Source organism: Pseudorca crassidens, chromosome 4 (genome assembly GCF_039906515.1).
Source record: "Pseudorca crassidens isolate mPseCra1 chromosome 4, mPseCra1.hap1, whole genome shotgun sequence".
Lineage (NCBI taxonomy): Eukaryota > Metazoa > Chordata > Mammalia > Artiodactyla > Delphinidae > Pseudorca > Pseudorca crassidens.
Window position 1 is genome coordinate 152,674,174 of NC_090299.1, and position 22,627 is coordinate 152,696,800.

General features: G+C 35.8%; 2 long non-coding RNA genes across 2 annotated transcripts in view; both read left to right on the plus strand.

Annotated features, from left to right (window-relative positions):
* Positions 1–12,399, plus strand: part of LOC137223286 (uncharacterized) — a 34,134-nt gene extending 21,735 nt beyond the window's left edge. Inside the window, exon 2 of the long non-coding RNA XR_010942774.1 lies at positions 11,820–12,399. This is a non-coding gene — a long non-coding RNA (uncharacterized lncRNA). The remainder of the gene's footprint in view (positions 1–11,819) is intronic.
* LOC137224096 (uncharacterized) overlaps positions 1–18,938 on the plus strand; it is a 123,545-nt gene extending 104,607 nt beyond the window's left edge. The window contains exons 2-3 of the long non-coding RNA XR_010943236.1: positions 12,484–12,587; positions 12,908–18,938. This is a non-coding gene — a long non-coding RNA (uncharacterized lncRNA). The remainder of the gene's footprint in view (positions 1–12,483; positions 12,588–12,907) is intronic.
* The last annotated feature ends 3,689 nt before the right edge of the window (positions 18,939–22,627 follow it).

The window sequence follows — 22,627 nt, forward strand, 5'->3', positions numbered from 1 at the left end:
CTAATTTGCAAACCAAGGTATGAGTAGGTGCCAGAAAGATTCAGACAAGAAGAGAAAATGAATTAAAGCAGAGAAAAGAAAATTGTGTGTGAAGTCTTAAAGAAAAGGGGAATCACAAAGTATAAGAGATGAGAGCATTCAAGACTGAAAGCAGGAGATAGTGTACTAAGTTACTGCAGTATTCTGGTAGAAAGTCGAGCTGGGATAAACTAGGAGAGAGGCAGAAAAGACAGAATGAGTAAATGTGTTGGAAACGTAATAGGTATGAAATAGATAACCTCTATTGAGCACTGTCTGTAGTAAATACTTTTCATTATGGTATTTATTCCTGCCAAATGTCTGTCAAGTAGATACATTTCTTACAAAGAAAACTTGTTTAGAATCGTTTAAGTTTCACAGCAAAATTGAGGGGAAAGTACAGAGATTACCCCCTGCCCTCACCCATGCACGGCCTCCCCCCATATCAGCATCCCTCACCAGATGGTACATTTGTTACAAGTGATGAACCTGCATTGGTACATCATTATCACCCAAAGTCCAAAGTTTACATTCGGGTTCACTTTCGGCATTGTACATTCTTTGGGTTTGGACAAATGTATAATGACATGCATCCATCACTAAAGTATCATACAGAGTATTTTCACTGCCCGAAAAATCCTCTGTGCTCTGCCGGCTCACTCCTCTTTCCACACCAGTCCCTGGCAACCACTGATCTCCTTACTGTCTCCATGGTTTTTCCTTTTCAAAAATGTCATACGGCATAATTATACAATACGTATCATTTTCACTCAGTCACATGCATTTCAACTTTCTCCATGTTTTTCCGTGGCTTGGTAGCTCATTTCTTTTCAGTGCTGAATAATATTCCACTTATTGGACCACTGAATGGACCAATGCTTATCCATTCACCTACTGAAGGACATCTTCCTTGCTCTCCCCAAGTCTTGGCAATTATTAATAAACTCCTATCAATATCCATATGTAGGGTTTTTTGTGGATGTAAGTTTTCATCTCTTTTGGGTAGCTACCAAAGGGCATAATGGCTGGATTTTATATTAAGAGCATGTTTTGTTTTGTAAGAAACTGCCCAGTTGTCTTCTAAAGTATCTGCACCATTTTCATTCCCACCAGCAATGAAAGAGAGTTCCTGTTGCTCCACAGCCTCACCAGCACTTAGTGTTAGCAGTGCTCTGGATTTTGGCCACTGTAATAGGTGTGCGGTGGTATTGTGTTTTAACTTTCATTTATCTGATGGCATATGATGTGGAGCATCTCTTCACATGCTTATTTGCTGTGTGTATATCCTCTTTAGTGGGGTGTCTGTTAAGGTCTTTGGCTCATTTTCTGTATGGGTTGTTTGTTTTCCTTATTGTTGAATTTTAAGACTTCTTTGTACATTTTGAGTAGTAGTCCTTTATCAGATGTGTCTTTTGCAAGTATTTTCTCCCAGACGTGGCTTGTCTTCTCATTCCCTTGACATTGTCTTTTGAGGAGCCTAAGTTTTAATTTTAATGAATACCAGCTTATTTCTTTCATGGATCACAGCTTTGGTGTTGTATCTAAAAGGTCATGACCATACTCATTTTCATTTTGTCTTCTTCTATGTTACATTTTAGGAGTTTTATAATTTAGTATTTTACATTTAGGTTTGTGATCAATTTTGAGTTAGTTTTTGTGAAGAGTGTAATGTCTGTGTCTAGATTAATTTTTTTTTTTTATATGTAGGTGTCCAGTTGTTCCAGCACCATTTGTTGAAAAGACTACTTTGCTCCATTGTATTGCCTTTGCTCCTTTGTCAAAGAGCAGTTGACTACTTTTATGTGGGTCTATTTCTGGGCTCTCCATTCTGTCTCATTGATCTCTCTCCCTGTTCTTTCACCATACCATGTTGTCTTGGTTACTGTAGCTTTATTAGAGGTCTTGACATTGGGTAGCAACAGTCTTTCAATTTTGTGCTTCTCCTTCCATATTGAATTGGGTATTCTGAGTCTTTTGCCTCTCCGTGTAAACTTTAAAATAACTTTGTTATTATCCAAAAAATAATTTGCAGGGGTTTTGCATCAAATCTATAAATTAAGTAGGGAAGAACTGACATTTTGATATTATTGAGTCTTGCTATGCATGAATATGGAATATTTCTCCACTTAGTTTTTCTTTAATTAAGGTATATATATATATATATATATATATATATATATATATATATATATATATATATATATATATATATATATTTTGTGTGTGTGTGTGTGTGTGTGTGGTACACGGGCCTGTCACTGCTGTGGCCTCTCCTGTTGCGGAGCATAGGCTCCGGACACACAGGCTCAGTGGCCATGGCCCACGGGCCCAGCCGCTCCGCGGCATGTGGGATCCTCCCAGACCGGGGCACGAACCCGCGTCCCCTGCATCGGCAGGCGGACTCTCAATCACTGCGCCACCAGGGAAGCCCGAGGTATATATTTTTAAATAAAAAATTTTATTTTAAAATTATTTTTAGAAGAAATTTAAAAATAAGGTATCTAATGCTCAGAGAAACTCAAGGTCACACAACTCTAAGAAGAAGAGGAGGGATTTAAATCCGGACTACCTGATTCTAAAGTCCACTCATTTCTCCACTTTTTTTAGAAGAGAAGGAATGCATTTGATGTAGGGAGTGGCAGCAGATAAGGGCTAAAGTATTGTGCTTAATTTTCTTGTTTGTGTCGCTGGGTAGATAATATCGTTCAATGAGATGGGGACCATGGGGGGAAGAGTAAGTTGGAGAAATACAGTGAGTTTAAGGACAGGTTTTTCATGCATGAAATATTCTTGGGATATACAAGTGTAGATATAATATCTGTGCTATATAGATAGAAGTGTACAAGTGTAAATTTTCATTAGATAGTTGAAATATACATCTGGAGTTCAGAAGAAGGAATGGAGCTGTAAATGTAGATACGGGGACTGTTATTGTAAATAGCAGACAGAAGTCAGCATTTATATCCGTTGGTGAGGTCAGAATACTGGCATCATATTAAAACAGTGACGAGATCAGAAATGTGTCTTGGCTGATCATGGCTAGAAAGAATTGACCTATGTAGCACCTCCAAGGGTCTGTCATTCAGAAACATGCTTTGCAAAACCTAAGAGATGTCCATTCATACATTCATTAATCCATTTATTCATTCATCCATCTGTGACATGAACTAGTGTAATAAGCTAATTCAAATGCACAATTCATTCAGAAATCCTATAAGAGAGGATAGTATGGTAGAAGAATGTAATTACATTATTCTCTGCTTTCAGATCCAAAACACGTGAGTTTAATTCTCTTATGAGAATAGCTCCTTGACAATCATTTGGGGAGCAAACTGACTCAGTGAATCAATATACACTGACACAGAGGCTAGCATTATTCAAAAGGAAACTACGGCTGGTCCATATTGTAGAGGACCAGTTGATGTGGTACCCATAAGCAAAAAACACTTTCCCAAAGAGGGCCATCTCTGAAGGTTACAGGTCGACTCTTCAAAATGCCACACCCCCACAAATATCATGCCAGAGGTAGGCTCTCAGAAAATGCCTGAGCTTCTGTTAAGACAGAGGGAATAAATATGCTGCATTTTGGTTCTCTGTGTGTTTAGACCTTGTTGCTATTGTAGAATTTTCCTATAGCTAATTTCCACGGCTCTCATTTATTTGTCTTTAGCCCTTTGTATGCCCAAAATAAAACAATAATTTAAGAATATCCTAAATTACAAAGGACATCAACCAACTTTCCTGCTACTTGAATGACCATCTTTCTCTACTGACAACTTAGCTTCTTTTGCACATTTAAACTTTATATTATTGAATTACAGAAGAATCTGAATATGCTATTTGACTGCTCTTATCCATCAACAATACTGATGTAATTACTTTTCTTGCTGATATAGATGAAGATTTTACTCAGACTGTAACCACTGGTAACTGCATGCTTAATGTTATTATGCAAACACATATATCACATGTCTTATGTGAGGGCTGAACATATTCATAAGATTATTCTTGAATAAGGTAAACAGACCAAATTGGGATTTCCTGCACATTGTGGGCTTGCTCTTCCAAATTGGCTGGAACCAAATATATTTGTTTATTGAAAGCTACCAAGAATATTTCCTTGAATTAAAAAAGAAACTTCTAAATTGTTCAACAATAACCTTAAATCACTGCAGTTAGTATGAACACATTATTCTGTTTGCTTTGGTAATAGTGTTGGGAAAGATCCCTTACTCAACAGTGCTTCCATGTGGAGGGTTATCTCTTAAAGTGAAACTTCTGGACTCTCTTTACCCTCCCACCCTCTCATCTGTTAGCTGACTGGTGAGGTTGAAAAGAGGAATAGGTTCTGAGTAGCTTAATTCCTCCCTCTTTCTTCTTTCACCTTAAAAACATGCATAAAAGAAACATCCTTCTGTGCTGCATCTCTATGCTTTATGCTTTATAAGAAAAACAGAACAGAAAGCATGTCTCTTGAGTGCAGATGCCCAGAAGAAAAAAACAGGAAGTAGCTGGCTACCCATGACCAGACTAATAATGGGGTACCATCAGGACTTTAAATTAAAATAGGAAATTAATTTTGTCCCAATACTCAAGCCGCATTCTAAGATCTATTTCATTTATAGTGAAGATGACATTTTGTCCCCAATATAATATTTTTTCATTTCTCAATTAATTCAGAAGAGTATATATATACTCTTCTATATATATGTATATATATATGTGTGTGTGTATGTGTGTGTGTGTATATATATATATATAGAGAGAGAGAGAGAGAGAGAGAGAGAGAGATTCTTCAAATTTTACAAGAATAAAACATAAATAAATTCAGTGAGAATATGTGAGCATTTATGATATATTCATAACTTCCCTAAATGCTGTGGAAAAAAATAAAATGTATTTCCTGACCTCAAAGAACTTACAGTTTGGGGGAATAAAAGCCAATATGCATGAAGCATATGGAGATTAAGAGGTTATGAATACAATAAAATTTGGAGAAAAGAGAGGCAGTTTGAGCAATTTTATATAGTTTTATAGGGGTGACTTCAATAACGTAGCATAAATAGAGAGCGGAAGGAATGTCTTCCGGGTTGGAAGAAATTACAGGATCAGAGTTAATGAGCTGGGAAGACTGTAATTGATCATTCTGGAGAGATGGACAGCCCCCGCCTGATTGCAGTGGAATAAAGCTTCACTTCCTGGTCAGAGATGATTATCGAAATAAAGAACTATGTTTGTTAGGAATACGATGTGAAAGCACGGTTTACGTATATTTCGTAATCTCCCGTTGGTTCTGAATCTGATACACTGTTATAATTTGACTGATCATGTCATTATTTAGTTGCATTTTTATTATGTATGGCTAGACAATAAATATTCTGTCTTCACAACACCTCTTCAAGAAGACATTTACCTAGGGCTCTTTTCTAAAATCAGACTAGTCTGAAATCCCATGATGAAAAAATACAATGTACCAAAAATATCATTATCTGTACATCACTACCAATAGACTTAATTGTATGTGTTTCCTTGTAGTGGAAATATATGATAGCACTGAAGAAAGGGAGCACTTTGAGACTGTAATGTTGTTATTTTCAAACTGGAACAAATTCATTCTAATTTGTACACCTTATTGTGTGTTGCACTGAATAGCCTCATTGGGCTTTCACTGAGCTACAATCCTTCTATTTATGTAAATTTTAATTTTGATCTCTTCAGGCAAGAACACGTATAGGATGAAGTGTTATCAGAGGTGACAAGATGGTAATAAATATAAAATTAAGGCAGCCTCCTAATTTTGTAGACAGTTTTCTATTATGCTTACTTGGCTACAGTACTGTAAGCTCATAGCACAAGTGGCAGCTTAGTTAATCAGAAGCATCGTAGAGTAATTTATTATGGCAGAACACCGTGTGAGCTCATTAAACACAGTGACTTCTCATCCCTGTAATCTTACTTACTTCCTTTTATGATTCTCGTCTACCAAATCTGAGGACAATGCAAGAAAACACAGAAAGAACCAAGAGCCGTGCCTAGCATTATACACAGGCATCTAGAAATCTGTTCTCATTAAAAAGTGGCAAACATAAATACTTTAACTAAATTACACTTAAATTAGCTACATTTATAAATCATGAATTGAAACACTATACACTTAATTATCCACAGTTTGAAGATGATGAAACTATAAAACAGACTATATATAACCATAATTTTTACTAAAACTGAATATGATTATGTAAAATATGGAGAATTCACTAAATTGTACAGGGTAATTCTTCACAATATTTGAACAACAACTCACGTATAGGTTATAAAATGTAAGAATATGAATTCTTTTATATTTCATATGTACTTCTTTTTCCAAAAATCATAGTATACTCTTTTATTTAGTTCTACCTTACTCATTCTTTGATCAGGTAGTTTGATTGCTTTACTAAGACTTTAGGATTACAAGCATCTTGCACATTTCTTAAGGCAATCCTATGTAGTTGTGGACATGTACAGGGTTAATTTCAGACAAACCTGGCTCTGAATACTGGCTGTGTTACTTAACTAACTATCCATTGGTAAGTTACTTAGTCTCTATGAAGTCCTAATATTCCTTAACATGAGTATTAAAGGAAGCAATCTCTCAAAGCCATAGCATCTAGAAGGGGTATATCACTTGTCAAACACTTTGCATCTTTGGATATTTATAAATAAATGATAACTGCATAGCTGAATGACAGAAAAATGTTAAGGAATAGTTTTGATTTTTAGTAAAAGAATCAGGAAAAGAGTTGGACAAACAAGTATCAGAATATTATTTTTGTCTCAGTTAAAAGAGATCCAGAATTAGGCATCAGTGTTGGGACATCGAGTAAAAGATAATAAAGATACAAACAACCATTTTCAGGGGCAAAAAATATGCTTTTATTTTAGAAGTTGAAACATTAAAACTGATAAGAGGATGCTATAAAATTATGTCGATACATTTGATAATGTAAATGAAATAGACAATTAAAATAAGCAATACAAGAGTGACTCATAAAAAATAGAAAACTTTAATAGTTCATTATTAAAATATTGATTCAGTAACCAAAGTCTTCTCATCATTAGAACTTAGGATTCATTTTTCTTCAATGGTGATTTCTTTTTTTTTTTTTTTTTTTTTGCGGTACGCGGGCCTCTCACTGTTGTGGCCTCTCCCGTTGCGGAGCACAGGCTCCGGACACGCAGCCTCAGTGACCATGGCTCACAGGCCCAGCCGCTCCGCAGCATGTGGGATCCTCCCGGACCGGGGCACGAACCCGTGTCCCCTGCATTGGCAGGCAGACTCTCAACCACTGCACCACCAGGGAAGCCCAATGGTGATTTCTAACAAAGATTTGAGAAATAGTTTCAATTTAAAAATTGCTATACAGTAGTGTGAAAAAGAGTATTTCCTAATGTATTTTATGAGGGTAGGCTTTTTTATGATAGTAAAATCTGATAATAACTAGGTAAGCATGGAAAACTACAGATTATTCTCTGTAGTAGGCATACATGTAAATACCTTAAACAATGTAAAACTAAATTCATAAATACAGAAATGTTTTATGTCTTATGATGACCAATTTTATTTTATCCAAGTAATATAAGATGGTTTACTATTAGGAAATCAATCATTATATCCATCATATTAACTGATCAAAAAGTAAAGCAAAACTTATGATGATCTTAAGGTAGAAAAAGCTTTTGGTAATATTAAATATTCATAAATGATGAAACTATTAAATTAGAAAAGGAAAGGAAATGCCCCTTCTCTGATAAAGAATATCAGCAAAACCAATTTACAATAAATATCACATTCACTGGGAAAATGTTGAAATCTATCCCTCTGAGATGTGGAGGGAGACAAATATGCCATTTATTGCCACTTGTATCTAATTATATACAGGGGTCTTGGCCAGAGTAGAAAAGAAACAAAGGTGTAGAAAGGAAAGCTCAAAGTTGTTATTCTAAGGTGGTATGATTGTACACGTAAAAAAGAGAACAGAAAATTACAATTTATAAGATAATTTAATAATGTTACTATATACAGAATTAATATATGAAGTATAATGCATCTAGAAATAAATCTGAGATTTTGCATAACTCAAAGAACAGAATTGTGAAACTATATGAAGATACATTTGATAATTCTTAGTAAATTGAAAGATATATCTTGCTCATGGATTGGAAATCTCACTATTATAAAAAATCACATCTCCCCAAATTTATTCACAAATTCAAAACAATCTCACTCAATTCCAATAGGCTTTTTTTTTCTCCAAAGTGGAACATGATAAGTTGATTCAGATATTTATTAAGAAGCACAGAATGCTGAGAATAGGCTTAGTGATCGTGTAGTGGTAAAACAAGTTGGAAAGATAGGCCTTACAATATCGAAGACGTATATTATGGAAAAGACATAAATAAACAAACGGACAAAATTGAAAGTCGCTGCACAAATGAAGGCTCAGGTGGTCAATACACATGATATATTCTCCATTTCATGAATGATCAAAGAACTTACAAATTATAAACACAGTGAGATTCTACAACACACGTGCCCAATGGACAACATTTTTCAAATCAGACATCCTGAGACTTGGTGAGGCTTTGTAGCAAGAGCTGGAGAGTTTCTGGAAAACTCGTACACTATAGATAAGAGACAACTGGTATACCATGTTGAGACACCAACTTGGCACTAAACAGTGAAGTTGCATATGCTCATATTTTACAACTCAACTATTTTATTCCTAGGTAGTAAATCTAGGGGAATTCTTATTGGTATGGACTGAACGTTTGTGTTCCCTCTAAATTCGTGTGTTGAAGTTTCAAATCCCCAATAGGATGATATCCAGAAGTAAGACCTTTGGAGGATAAGTAGGTGGGGAAGCCATCATGAATAGGACCAGTGTCCATGAAAGATGAGGAGACCACAGCTCTCTCTCTCTCTCTGCCATCTGAGGATACAAGGAGGAGATGCTTATCTGCAAATCAGAAGAGGGTTCTCATCAGAGCCTGACCATGCTGACACCTTGATCTCAAACTTCCAGCCTCTAGAACTGTGAGAAATAAATGTCTGTTGTTTAAGGCAACTAGTCTGTGGTGTTTTTGTTATAGCAGCCTGAGCTGACTAAGAGAATTGTATACAATACTCATAGCAGCATTGTGTATTAAAGCCCCAAATTGGAGCAACTCAGATATGTATAAATATTAGAGCAAGTAAGATTGTCATGTAGGCATAAATGGAATACCACAGTGCAAAGAATAAGAACATCTATATGCAACGACTGAATGAATTTCACAAGTAATATTGACTACAAAGAAGGAGATCATAGAAGAATAAGAACTATGTAATTCCATTTACGTAAGATTCAAAAACAGACAAAGCCACACACACACATTGTGTAGTTATGCTAGTTTGTATGCATGTATGTATGTATGTATATACCTGTATAGACATATGTGAAGAAGGGGGTGTATAAAGTAAAACTGTTTGAAGTAGTAACAGAATGATATTTCCTAAGTATGTGTATAGATGTATGTGTATATATGTTTATGTAGTGCATTTATATGTATATATGTGTATGTATGCATTTATTAAAAAAATTTTTTTATTTACAAGTTTTAACACATGTACATTTTTAACATGGGTTGCTGTGCAAAGTTTCATTTAGAAGAGTGATAAGTGCACAAAAGGTGACAATGAAACAGTAGACAAAACGTTTACAAGCCTCCTCCCATGCTGCTACTTACAGGTACTGACTGTCTAAAAGTATAAATATCCAAAGAAAAATTGAAAACGTTGACTTTAAGATTCTTATAAAAGTTAAAGGAAATAAAAAACTAAAGCATGCAGCATTAACACAGGATTTGAGTGGAAAAGAGTTTACCATAGATATGCTCCCTTCCACGAGTTGATTAAAACTCTCAAACAAGATGTAGGATTGTAATTTTTTTTTTCTAGAGTAGTACTGCTCTTTTAAAAATGATCTCCAACCTTCCCCAGCCTAAAAGCTAGTGATTATTTCCATTCCTCTGCTCTCACACATCTTTGAAAAAAAAAAGCAGAAACCCAGGAAACTTCAATATTCTGAAACTTACGATGGGGGTGGAGAGGATATGTCAGTTACCACAATTGCTGCACCCCTTTGGCTGAGCCCTGCAGTTTTCTCCTTCCTACCAATAAAAACCATCTTGTGATGGATACTGTTTAGATCTTAGGATCAGAGCACCTTTAGCTTCCATTGCTCTTTCAAAATGGATGTTTATATGGATTTGTGTCCCTGCTTTTTACAGGCCACATTTATTCTAAATCCAACACAAATGAAGGAACGGTTTGTGTATGTGTGTGTGTGTATATATATATATATATATATATATATATATATATATTTACCTCTAGAGAAAGAGACCTGTGACTTGGAGGTATACACATTGCACTTTTAAGCCGCTACCAGTGTTTTAGTTCTTAAAAATAAGTTCTCAATACATTAAGCATTAACTTTGTTTTTATTCATTAAAATGATTATATATTTTTTGTGGTGGTATAAATTGCATGCATTTAACTGTATGTATATTACAGTGAGTCTGTGTGTTTGTTTTTAAGAAAGAAACCTCCAGGCCTTAGATTGGAGCTTATCTACTTTCTTTTTTTTAGCATAGTTCTAAAGGTCTTCATTTTATTCCATGCCAGCCTATGACAAAAAAGAAACCTTTTTTTTTTTTTTTAAATTTCCAGCATAAGGGCCAGATGATTACATTGTAAAAGTTACAGATGAAGGTACAGAGCTACAGAAATTAAGCAGACACAAGTATGCACATAGTACAGTCTGGGAGTATTTAGTATAGACACAAATAGCCTTATAACATTCAACATTTCCTTCTAGAACAAGTCTTTATACCTGTAAAAATATTAATAATGATCCGTAGTCTTTTAGCAAGGGTTGCATGGTGTTGATCATACAGTGTTTAAGAAGGTCAGGAAACATAATGTATTCTAATAAAACAGCCACGAATATTGTATAATGAAAAGAAAAAGCACAAGAGATTTATAAAGGACACTTGGGTTATTTGAACAATGTAGACTCATGAATATATATACAAGCTTGGATCCCTTAGCACTACTCTCTCTACAGAAAAGGAAATTAAAACCCAGAGATGAGTACTGATTTCCTCAAGGTCCTTGTGCAAATTACTGCAAAGCTACTTTTAGCTATCAAGTCTCAGTTCCCTAAATTTGCACCACCCCTTACCTTATTCCCTCAAATTATGGATAAAGTGTTTGCTATTACATTCATACTTATCATCCTTAAGATACGGAGTAAAGTCAGGAGTAAGAAAATTATGGTAATAATAAGAGGCAATATTAATGAGTTCTTATGCTGTGCTAGCTTCTGTTACAAGCATGGTAGGAATTAATATTTGTAAATATTCATTTAAATTATGAATTTAAATGTAAAGTAAATTCATTTATATTATTTAATATTCATTAAATATTATTAAATATTCATTTAATATTTGTACAAGCTCTATGAATTAGTTCATCAGTTATCTATTGCTACAAAACCGACCACCTGCCAAACCTCTGAAGCTTAGAACTGACATCCGTTTTCTCTGCCAGTGATCTTTCTTGTTTTTAACATCTTTATTGGAGTATAATTGCTTTACAATGGTGTGTTAGTTTCTGCTTTATAACAAAGTGAATCAGTTATACATATACATCTGTTCCCATATCTCTTCCCTCTTGCGTCTCCCTCCCTCCCACCCTCCCTATCCCACCCCTCTAGGTGGTCACAAAGCACCCAGCTGACCTCCCTGTGCTATGCGACTGCTTCCCAGAACTTCAGGGCAGGACAGGAATAAAGACGCAGACGGACTTGAGGACACGGGGAGGGGGAAGGGTAAGCTGGGACGACGTGAGAGAGCGGCATGGACTTATATACTCTGCCCGTGATCTTCTGATGTAACAACTTGAGCTGCTCTCTTGGGACGGCGGTGATTACTTTCATTTATGCTTTGACTGAGGCTGTTTCTGTTAAAACGTCCTCACCTACCTGTGTACCTGGTGGCTGGTGCTGGTTGTGAGCGGGACTTTGTGAGTCCAGGAGGCAACAGGGGACCCTTCACATGGCAGCCGTGTCCCCCAAAGACAGTTTCCAAGGCACAAGATCTTTTTATTCACTTTTGGATGTTGTGGATAATGAAAGCAATGGGGTCCCTAGCACAGGATTCAGCTTTCCTAGAATGCTAAGGGCCAGAACCCTGTTCTTTAGAAAATCAACTTTCTTTAACTTGTTCATTTCTGTGTGTTATAACTATGTCCTTTTGCTCTTTGACTCTAACAAGTGCAATGTTGAATTTATCAAACTGTCTCAATTTTGTTGAGTGAAAATTCTTTAAAAATGTTTTGTTTATAATTAAAAACATTGCTTTGTTTATATTCTTTCATAGAGAAGAAGGAGCAAGCCTATTTCTGTGGCTGTTATGCTGGGCTTACAGTAAAAAGCACATGAGACTTGAGGGAATGACGAAACCCCGGGCAAGCAGGAATCAGGGTAAGGTGCTTCACATCCAGAGCCTTCACTTTCAGAATCTCCTCTCCACCCAAAAGTAGTGTCCAAATCATAGAGGTATTTTGCTTTATTTTACTGAGGATAATTGTCCTCATTTGGTCAAGAAACCCTTCTTTTCTTTTGTAAAGATTTCTGGCACAGAAGTTTAATCCAATCTATAAGAATCAAGATAATTCTCAGCAGAGCTTTTAGTCATTGGACTGAATGAGTGATATGTCAGTTTAATAGATTGACTGTAATCCATCAAGCCACTGTATTTAGGTCCTTTTTAATCCAATTGTCTTTTCAACTCTAATGAACAGGGACAGAGCTATAGGAAGACAGAAGTTGTTTCTGGGGTTCAAGATGGTGGAGTAGAAGGATGTGCGCTCACTCCCTCTTGCGAGAGCACCGGAATCACAACTAACTGCTGAACAATCATTGACAGGAAGACACTGGGACTCACCCAAAAAGATACCCCACATCCAAAGACAAACGAGAAACCACAGTGAGATGGTAGGAGGGGTGCAGTCACAATAAAATCAAACCCCATAACTGCTGGGTGGGTGACTCACAAACTGGAGAACACTTATATCACAGAAGTCCACCCACTGGAGGGAAGGTTCTGAGCCCCACGTCAGGCTTCCCAACTTGGGGTTCCGGCAATGGGAGGAGGAATTCCTAGAGAATCAGACTTTAAAGGCTAACGGGATTTGATTGTAGGACTTCGACAGGACTCGGGGAAACAGAGACTCCACTCTTGGAGGGCACACACAAAGTAGTGTGCGCATCGGGACCCAGGGGAAGGAGCAGTGACCCAGACCTACCTGGGAGACCTACCATAGAAGACTGAACCATACCTACCTGCTAGTGTTAGAGGGTCTCCTGCAGAGGCAGGGGGTAGCTGTGTCTCACTGTGGGGACAAGGACACTGGCAGGAAGTTCTGGGAAGTACTCCTTGGCATGAGCCCTCCCAGAGTCTACCATTAGCCCCACCAAAGAACTGGGTAGGCTCCAGTGTTGGGTGGCCTCAGGCCAAACAACCAACAAGGAGGGAACTGAGCCACACCCATCAGCAGACAAGTAGGTTAAAGTTTTACTGAGCTCTGCCCACCATAGCAACACCCAGCTCTACCCACCACAAGTCCCTCCCATCAGGAAAGTTGCACAAGCCTCATAGATAGCCGAATCCACCAGAGGGCAGACAGCAGAAGCAAGAAGAACTACAATCCTGCAGCCTGTGGAGCAAAAACAACATTCACAGAAAGATAGACAAAATGAAAAAGCAGAGGACTATGTACCAGATGAAGGAACAAGATAAAGCCCCAGAAAAACAATTAAAAGCAGTGGAGATAGGCAATCTTCCAGAAAAGGAATTCAGAATAATGGCAGTGAAGATGATCCAGGACCTCAGAAAAAGAATGGAGGCAAAGAACAAGAAGATACAAGAAATGTTTTTAAAAGACCTAGAAAAGTTAAAGAACAAACACCTAGAAGAATAAAAGAACAAACAAACAGAGATGAACAATACAATAACTGAAATGAAAAATACACTAGCAGGAAAAAATAGCAGAATAACTGTGGCAGAAGAACAGATAAGTGACCTGGAACAGACAGGTGGAATTCACTGTCACAGAACAGAATAAAGAAAAAGGATGGAAAGAAATTAAGACAGCCTAAGAGAACTCTGGGACAACATTAAACACACCAAAATTCGCATTATAGGGTTCCCAGAAGGAGAAGAGAAAGAGAAAGGAGCTGAGAAAATAGTTGAAGAGATTATAGTTGAAAACTTCCCTAACATGAGAAAGGAAATAGTCACCCAAGTCCAGAAAATGCAGAGAATCACAGGCAGGAGAAACCCAAGGAGAAACATGCTGGTACACATAGTAATCAAATTGACAAAAATTAAAAACAAAGAAAAATTATTAAAAGCAATAAGGGAAAAATGAAAAATAACATACAAGGGAACTCCCATGAGGTGAACAGCTGATTTCTCAGCAGAAACTCTACAAGCCAGCAGGGAGTGGCATGATATATTTAAAGTGATTAAACGGAAGAATCTACAACCAAGATTACTCTACCCAGCAAGGATTTCATTCAGATTCAATGGAGAAATCAAAAGCGTTACAGACAAGCAAAAGCTAAGAGAATTCAACACCACCAAAACAGCTCTACAACAAATGCTTAAGGAACTTCTCTAAGTGGGAAACACAAGAGAAGGAAAAGACCTCCAAAAAAAAACTCAAAAGAATTAGGAAAATGGTAATAGGAACATACATATCGATAATTACCTTAAATGTGAATGTATTAAATGCTCCAACCAAAAGACACAAGCTTGCTGAATGGATACAAAAACAAGACCCATATATATGCTGTCTACAAGAGACCTACTTCAGACCTAGGGACACATATAGACTGGAATGAGGGGACAGAAAAAGATATTCCATACAAATGGAAAACAAAAGAAAGCTGGAGTAACAATACTCATATCAGAAGAAATAGACTTTAAAATAAAGACTGTTACAAGAGACAAGTGAGGATGCTATATAATGATCAAGGGATAAATCTAAGAAGTAGATATAACAACTATAAATATATATGCAACCAACATAGGAGCACCTCAATACATAAGGCAAATACTAACAGCTATAAAAGAGGAAATCGACAGTAACACAATAATAGTGGGGGATTTTGACACCTCACTTACACCAATGGACAGATTATCAAGACAGACCATTAATAAGGAAAACAAACATTAAATGACACAATAGACCAGATAGATTTAAATGATATTTATAGGACATTCCATCCAAAAAGAGCAGATTATACTTTCTTCCCAAGTGCACACAGAACATTCTCCAGGATAGATCACATCTTGGGTCACAAATCAAGCCTTGGTAAATTTAAGAAAACTGAAATCATATCAAGCATCTTTTCTGTCCGCAACACTATGAGATTAGAAATCAATTACAGGGAAATAAATGTAAAAAACACAAACACATGGAGGCTAAACAATACGTTACTACATATAATGCTACTCTACGTCACATACATATAATGCTATAAACCTAAAATACAAAATACTCCCACTTCTCTGTCTCCCAAGAAACTTTTATTTTTTTTAATCAAATCTTGACAGGAGATTTTCAAAGTATCTTCAGGCTCTGGTGTTAAAGTTCATCTTGGTACAGGAATTCCCAACATGACAGAACTTTCTTAGTTATAATTTGTTTTGCAAGGTGTGAGAACAGAAGTGATGGCTTGATTCTTAGAAGTGTCAATATGGGAAAATGAAAAAGGTGATTACAGAAGTAAGTTACAACTCCAAAGTGCCAAACACAATGTAATTTTGGGGAAAAATAGACTCTATAAAACTCATGTTTTCCACTATAGTCAGAAAACTTTCCAAATACTGTTTTCTCTTATGAACAGTAGATCAAAATAAATTATTTCAATTTTAACTTTTACCAGAAATGTAATGCAGTCCTATCTGAAGGTAAGATTTACAGTTTTTTTTTTTATACTGTGTAAATTTCCCCTTTAATTTGGAATTCAGACTTGCCTTTTAGGTAAGGGACTACTTTTACCAGGGGATGGGAGTAGGTATGGTACAAACTACTTCAGTGAACCCCTTAAGCTTAACTATGAGTCATGTTCTAGAAAATGTTAAGTGAAAAAAATCTTAACAGTGAGGAAGAGACATAAAAACTTTGAAATCATAACTTTTTTAGAACCCATCAAGAATCAGAGATTGTGAAGCAACCAAGAATTCTGAGTTCCAAGAAAGGACAGGCGTATCCAGGAAAGGTGGTATGTGCAGATCAGCTCACTTCTGTGGCAAAGAACAGAAACAAGAGATGCCAGCCACCATCAAATGCCTAAGAATAAACCAGCTAAAATTCAAGGTCTTGCTAAAGGCCTGGTGTAGCCTATCATGACAGTGGAAACCCACTCAGGGATGGGGTAGCTATTCTTTTTCAGACAAATTAGATTTCAGAGGAAAATTAGAAGGACATCATGACAAAGATTTAAATTCACCAAGAGGACATAACAATCTTAAATGTGTATATACCTAACAATAGAGCTTCAAAATCAGAAAGCAAAAACTAACAGAACTGGGAGGAAAAATAGATAAATCCAAAATTTGATTTAGAGACTTTAACTGTCTATTCTCATAAATGATAGAACAAGTAGGCAGAAAATCAGTAAGAGGGCACAATGTAAGTGATATATATGGGCTACGCCACTCAGCCATGATAGAGTATACATTCCTCCCACGTATACTGGAATATTCATCAGGATAGACCATAATCTAGGCCATTAAAAAACATCAACAAATTAAAACAGTTGAATCATGCAAGAGATATTTTCTCATCACAATACAATTACAGTAGAAATCTAGAACAAAAAGACATCCTCAAATATTTGTCAATGAAGAAACTTAATTCTTTGCAAATCATGGTATCTAACTGCTTGATCAAAGAGGAAAAGTAGAAAATGTTTTGAATTGAATAAAATTGAAAACACAGTATATCAAAATTTGTGGGATAAACTAAGGAAATGATTAGAGGGAAATCTGAGAATTGAATGCTTTTATTAAAAAATATTGAAGGACTTAAACCAATGATCTAATTTTCCACTAAATAATAAGAAAAGCAGAACAAATTAAAGATAAAACAAGCAGAAGAGAGAAAATAATAAATATAGAAATCAAAATGAAAAACAGAAGCAACAGAGAAAAAGAAATGAAATGCAAGATGGCTCTTTGATAAGACAATTAGAACTAGTAATTCTTTTGCCATTCTGGTCAAGAAAAAAGAGAAAACAAATATCTAATATTAATTAATATAAATAACAAAATAACTACAAATCCTGAAGGTAAGAGAAAAATATGCTAATAATTTTGACAATTAGTTGAAATGGAACAATTTCTTGAAAGATACAAACAAACAAAGTCTCAGAAAAAAATGATCTGAATACGTAGTACTACATCTATTCAAAAAATTGAATTTATAATTTAAAACTTTCCTGCAAAGAAAACTCCAAGGGCACACAGCTTGACTGGTATATTCTACCAAACATTTAAGGAGAAAATACTACCAACACTAAACATACAGAAAATGGAAGAAGAAGAAACACTTCCCCACTTATTTTATGATGTGAAAATTACCCTGATGCCAAAAAGCAGACAAAAACATTACAAGAAAAGAAAACTACCCATCAATATCCATTCTGAATATAACTGATAAAATACTACTTTATTAAATCCAGCAGTATATATCCATCATGACTAAGTGGAGTTTACCTTAAATCAAGTTTGTGTCTACATTAAAAACAATCAATTATATTCACTATATCAATAGACTAAAGAAGAAAAATCACAGACCACCATTTTATATATATATATATATATATATATATATATATAAATTCAAAATTCTACCATGATTAAAAATAGTCATAACAACCTCAACAAACTAGGAACTAAAGAAAACTTCCTTGACCTAATAAAGGGCATCTACAAAAAAAAACCATACAGCTAACATTATACTTTATGGTGAAAGAATGATCAATAATAAGGCAAGGATGCCTGCTTTCACCATCTTATTCAATATTGTACTGAAAATCTTAGCCAGTGCATTAAGGCAAGAAAAATTAATAAAATACATATGCATTGTAAAGAAAGAAATAAAACTCCTTCTATTTGCACATGACATGATTGTCTATATCATATCCCAATAAAACTATTAAAAACATATGAGAATTGCTGAATTTAGCAATATGCAATAATCAGTCAATGCAATTTCTATCAAAATATCAACAAGATTTTTTTAAAGATATAGATGAAATTTATATGAAAAGCTAAAAATCTGCAATGATCAATGGTTTAAAAAAAAAGCTAAAGAAACTAAAATAGTATAAAAACACTTTAAAAGAAGAGTAAATTTGGAGGACTCACGTTTCTTGATTTTAAGGCAATATCACTACAGTAATCAAACAAGTGAAGTATTGGCAAAGGATACACACATAGATGGATAGAAGAAAACAGAGAACCAAGAAATAGAGCCACACGAATATACCCAACTTATTTTTCACAGAGGTACAAATGCAATTCATTAAAGAAAGAATAGTCCCTTCAACAAATGGTGCTAGAAAAATTGGACATCGTTAGCCAAAAAGAAAGAGGAAGAGGAGGAGGACCTTGATCTTACACAAATATTGACTCAAAGTGGATCATAGATTTAATATAAAATGTAAAACTTGTAGAAGAGAACATAAAGGAGAAAATCTTAATGAGTTCTCACTGGTGTCACCAAAGGCATGATCCATTAAAAAAAAAAAAAAGATAAATTGGACTTTATCAAAATTGAAAACTTTTTCACAACTTACTATGGGTCTCTATTTTAAGTAAAAATTTAAAAAATATAACCGTATTTCTATAAACCAGCAATGAACAAGTGGAATGTGAAATTCAGGAAAAAGTACCATTTATGATTTGTATTATATAGGTCTGTATAGTGATAAACACTAATGAAAAACACCAAAAAGGATCTAAATAAATGGAGATCAAGCTAGGTCTTGACAAGATAATTCCTAAATTTATGTGAAATAACATAGGAACTAGAATAGCCAAAATTATTTGGAAAAGAACAGATCTGAAGAATGCAACCTACATAATTCCAAGACTTACAGCTAAAATAAACCAGAGGATATCTTATTTGTGGAAAGAAAGTAAGTCAATGAAAGATGCTCAACATCTTAATGATTGGAGAAATGCAAACTTAAACTACAAGGACAAGTCAAACCAAACCAAACCAAACAGAGAGTACCATGTGCTGATAAGTATGTTTATAGCAGCTTTATTCATAAGTGCCCAAAACCAGAAACAACTAAAAGGTTCACCAACTTAGATGTAGATAAACTGATTGTAGAGCACCCATTAAATGGAATACTAGTGAAAAATTAAAAATAATAAAAATTGATGTATTCAATAACATGGATGACTCTAAGATGGACCGTGCTAAATGAAATACTCCAGACTCAAAACCCAGTCACTGTATGACTCCATGTATTTGATATTCTGGAAAAGACTATTTAGACAGTTTGACAGTTGTTACCAGGGGCTGGAAGTGGGAAGATTGGATTTATCACAAAGAGCCCAAGGGAACTCTGTAGGGGGTGAGTGAACTGTTTTCCTATATCTTGATTTTGGTGGTGGTTATATGTTGCACGACTGTTATGAACAACCCGAGAACTGTGAATGGCAGCCCAGGGTGTCATCAGAGGCTGATGCAGAGCGCTTGAGAGTTCTCCACATCCTGTCTCTCTCCGACACAGTAATTGTGTGGGCAGGTGACGAGATGACCAAGCCACAGCGTGGACAAGGTCTGGATTGCTGGTGCCACGTGGAGAACGAGCCTGGAGATCAACTTGACTGAAATTTTCCACGTACGATGAGTGAGAAATAAGGCTTTGTGGTGTTGAACCACTGAGACCGTGAGTCTGTTACCCATCTCACTCATTGTTTATGTGTCTAGTTTATAGCGCTAAACTCTGGGGTCTGCCCATCACACATAACCGCCACCTGCCAATTCTGCACGGGCACATCCACTTTTCCTGCTAGAAACACCCTGAAGAGTCATGACATGCTCCGCTCACCACATCCCCACGGCACTAAATAAAGATGTACAGTAGAATGAACTGGTTTTCAGCCACAAAATTCCCCCATCCACTACTCATTCACTTCCCTCAGTAGAGCCTTCACGTGTAATGTGATGACTTGGGTTGTATTTTTATTACAATCATCTAAGAAATTTTTAATAAAGAATTGAAGCTCTGCCTATTGAAGTTCTGATATTAATGCATAAGGAGGCCATTTGGAGATTTCATGTTTCATCCTGTCCTATGCCTTATCGGAATGAATATTTCTCACCACCAGCTCTCCCTGGTATTGATCTAAAAGGGAAAAAGTGAAATACAAGTTAATAAGGGAAAGTACCAGCCTGGGACTTCCAAACTGCCAAAGAATGGGATTCAGTCCTCTAAAATTGAGGAGAATGGCTTCATTTTTAATCTTTTACTTTAAATCCTGTAATATATGTAAAATCAAAATGCTGGGTTGGAGGAGAATATCTACATTTTCATATATATCCACATATGATAAACCATTTACAGAGACTTCAAATTCCACTGCTTATATGCATTTTTCAGAGATAAATACTTGTTACAAAATACATTGAGCAATTTAATAAGGAAATTCCCATTCAATGCTTATTCTCATTTGATCATTTTACTCAATAAAGACAAACTTTTATAAACTAGTTTGTAGTTTATTTGCAAAATGGAAATATAAAATTAATTCTCTATTTTTATTGGACAGTAGAGTCTAAAGTGTTCAGTGGATTTTTCCCCAGTTCTCTGGCGTGGGATACCTGTGTTTATGTTCCAGGAGGCTAATAAAATCTTTAATTATATGGCACATCTGTGATTTAGTTTTTAATCATACTGCAATACTCAAATATCACTAAATAATAAAGCTACAAAAGACATTATTTTCCGCCTCTGATAATTTATATGTAGAATATTTCTTGTCCTCAAACTGTTCCCTTTGAGACAAGCTTCATTGAGAAATAAAGTGTGATAATGAAGAATCTGTAGAAACCTGTGGAACTTTATAGTCCATAGAATTATAGCAAGAATAAGCTAATTGATCCCTAAAAACTGCCTATTTTATATTTTAAATATCTGTCAACCTTCACTTTTCATCCATCTTCAACCCCACCACAGGAGTTCAGTTATCTAACTATTCATCTTAACTTATTTATCCTTTAGACTGACACTAACTTTTTTCTGCCTCTTTTATCTCCACAAGCCAACGAGAGTAAACACTTTAAAGAGTAAATCTGATCGTGCCACCCCTCCTGGCTGTTGTCTGTTGGTTCTCACCCTTTTCCACACCTATCCGACTGAAAAACCCTGGGTGCCCTTGCCAACAAGGTTCCAGGTATTGCACCCAATCTGACGCAGTCTTGCAGGATGAACAAGGTAAAGCAAGAGTAGGCATATTTTTTATTGCAGAGGCAAAAGATAAACGGGTCTTAGCATGCATGAGTGTCTGTGGTGATTGCCTAGACTTTCTTTTCCCGTCTTGGGGCCAGAAGACAGATGTGACATTGGCACCAGCTTCCTAAACTTTGCTAACCTCTATGTTATGGTGCAACTTTACATTTGTAGCATAGCTGGAGAAGGGCAACTGAAAACTAGTGGTTTGGGGATTTTACTCTTTCAGATTTTCCAACAGATTTATTGGTGTTTATTCCCCTCTATGAAATCTCTTCGGCTTGAAATACATAGACTGTTTTCTATTTTCTGACTTAACTCTGACTAATATGCCTACTACTTAAATTTCTCAGTGGCTTTCTAGTGCTATACGAATGAAGGAAAAACTCCTCTACGTGGTTCTGGTCCAGCCTCATCTTGTACCAGCCACCCATGTTTTGGGATTTTATAGCTGCTTATGTCTTCAAAAAGGCCATGAACTCAGTTCTAGTTTTCTGATATCTGGTAATGATCAGCATGCCTAATCCTTCTGAATGCTGAAATAGATCACTGCTTTTTAACATCCTCATTTACAGCTTACCCTTTACAAATGCCTCTAATGATGCTGCCAGCATTTTCTTTTTAATAGCTCTCTGATAAGAACTAATGATTTCCTAAGTACAAACTTGGCCTTCAAAGTCAAATAGCTGCTGTACATTTTCTCCTACATATGTTGTGGACATATGTTTAGGATGCTTGTTGCTTTCATAAAACACCACTCTCACAAACTGTTATGCATCTAAGTTATCACTTCCCCTCTAAACCGCCTCCAAACATGACCAGTCACAATCTTATCCACTGAGACTTCTTGAAGGTGATTTATTTAAACTTTGCTGATGCTCCCAACCAGATGTATATTCTTCTTGACTTAATTACATATAAAATTTGTCATATGGATGCTATAACCCTTTATTGAGGTTTCTAGGTGGATTCCTCTTGTC